General features: G+C 38.2%; 1 pseudogene; it reads right to left on the reverse strand.

Annotated features, from left to right (window-relative positions):
• Positions 1-1,596: 1,596 nt before the first annotated feature.
• On the reverse strand, positions 1,597-2,099 carry LOC103255245 (annotated as a pseudogene).
• Positions 2,100-2,447: the final 348 nt, after the last annotated feature.

Genomic DNA, 2,447 nt, shown 5'->3' on the forward strand with positions numbered 1-2,447 from the left:
TCCCTAATATCTTTGCTCTGTTTCTGGGTCCTATCCAGAATCCCACATTACATTTAATTGTCACGTTTCCTTAGCCTCTTCTGGTTTGTGACAATTTCTCAGATTTTCTTTGCTTTTGATGACATTGACAGTTTTGAAGAGTACTAGTCAGGTAGAATGCCCCTCATTTAGGTTTATCTGATTTTTTTTTATGATTAGACTGGGATTACAGGATTTTGGGAAGAAGAAAACAAAGGTGAAATGCCACTCTTATTACATTATATCAAGGGTACATGCAATCAACATGCTGTCACTAATGATGTTAACCTTGACCTCCCAAAGTAGTATTTGTCAGTATTTTCTCCACTGTAAAATACTCCCTTACTCTTTATATTCTCCACTTTTTAAAAGCAAAACATTAAGCAAAACCCACACTTAAGGGGTAGAGGGAAGTTAAGCTCCACCCCATGGAGAATGTTTTCAATTGGGCTATTTTACATACCATAAAGCAATGTTTTAATAATTTGTTCTCATTTTCCAACACATCTGAACAGGATTTCCTGGTGTCCAGGCAGTTTCACTAATTCACCCAAGGCAGCCTTCAGAGAACAAGACTATTTTACAAAGAAGTATTGAGTTGCTGAACATTTTTACAGTTCCCATATCTCTCTATGTATTTTACTTATATAATACATGTAATACTCCATTTTATAAATTTCACTCTGTTTTATATGTGTGACTATATGTAATATGTGGGTGTTTATAATTTATGATGACAAATATATGTGCTCTTAGGTGGTTTTAAGAAAGCTTCAGCATTAATAATAGTCTCTTCCATTAAAAAAAACTGTATTATTTCTAGTGTTGTATCTATCAGTCCAGGTAATTAGAACAAGGCACTATGTTTATATTAGTTTGGCATTTTAAACTTTTCCTGCAAGACCTGCCCTTCAGGTACCAGTCAGTCAGTAGCAGTAATTTTCTATATGCATTGTCAAAAAATGTAGAAGCAATTCAGAGAGGAAAGTCACCAAATTCTTGATCTTTGAGCTCTCGTGACACATGTCTTGAATATTGTGACTTTCTCTTTTTTTATAGTTTAATATATTTTAATAGCAAACTTACAGGAACAGCACAGAAGACAGACAACATTAAGAACATGCACTTGCATGTAGGACAACTCAGTTAGAAAAGCATAGTGAATGGATGGAATCTACTGTATGATAAAAATGCTACAAATGTCATTTGGTTGCCATCAATAAGAAATTTACTTGTTTTAAAAAAATCCAAATGCTGGCATTGTCCAGAAAAATTTTTCAAGTTTATTTATAATTGTTATAAAGTTGAACCACTGAAACTTGTTCACTTGAAACATTTTGACTTGCATTAATGCTTTTACATACCCGCTTTTATATTAAAAATTCACACACACATGAAAATGGAAAAACTGCCAATACCTGATTTTTGTCCCCTATTTTTCCACTCGCAATCATATACTTAGGTACCTTTTGACCCCATGGGGGGGGGATCTAATGTTCAGAACTACCAATAACAGGAAGAAGAGAATTTTTTTTTTTTTTTTTTTTTTGAGAATGAATGCTTCCCATCATAGGGGATTTAGGCACGCTCTCCATGTATGCGGCATGCTCGCTGGATGTCTTTTGGCATAATCGTTACACGTTTGGCATGGATAGCACACAGGTTGGTGTCTTCAAAAAGGCCAACCAGATAGGCCTCACTGGCCTCCTGCAAAGCACCAATATCTGCGCTCTGGAAGTGCATGTCTGTTTTGAAGTCCTGAGCAATTTCTCGCACCAGACGCTGGAAAGGAAGTTTGCGAATCAGAAGTTCAGTGGACTTCTGATAAGTCTAATTTCACGGAGTGCCGCAGTACCAGGCCTGTAACGATGGGGTTTCTCCACCCCTCCAGTAGAGGGCGCACTCTTGCGAGCGGCTTCTGTAGCCTGTAGGCTTCCTGAGTGCTTTACCACTGGTCGATTTGTGGACAGTCGGCTTTGTAGGCGCCATGGTATAGAGACCTCCTTACTTACCCCCCTTCTCCTTCGGCTGGAGCTCGGCGAGCTAGAGGCGGCGCTGGCGTTGGAGAGCGACGGCGGCGCGGCGGCGGCTGCGAACACAATTCTATCGTGACTTTCAATTGCAAGAGCTAGGCACTGGAGAGAGAATAGAAGCATCATATTGGTATTTGTTTTCTTCCCAAGCGTGACTTAAAATATGAATAATGAAAACCTGGAGGATTGAAAACTGCAAATTTTTCATCCAATACATAATGCTGAAAAGAATGAACTTTTTCCTGCCCAAAAGGAAGCAAATGTTTGACTGGCAGATAGAAAGAAAAGAATTAGAGAAGACAAAACAATCTTGTTGCTGGTAGGATCACAAGAAAGGACCCAACATCATCCACTTTCCTTGACTGAATTATTATTATTATTATTATTATTATTTGG

The sequence above is a fragment of the Carlito syrichta genome, unplaced genomic scaffold (genome assembly GCF_000164805.1).
Source record: "Carlito syrichta isolate Samal-C Ts95f unplaced genomic scaffold, Tarsius_syrichta-2.0.1 Scaffold287956, whole genome shotgun sequence".
Lineage (NCBI taxonomy): Eukaryota > Metazoa > Chordata > Mammalia > Primates > Tarsiidae > Carlito > Carlito syrichta.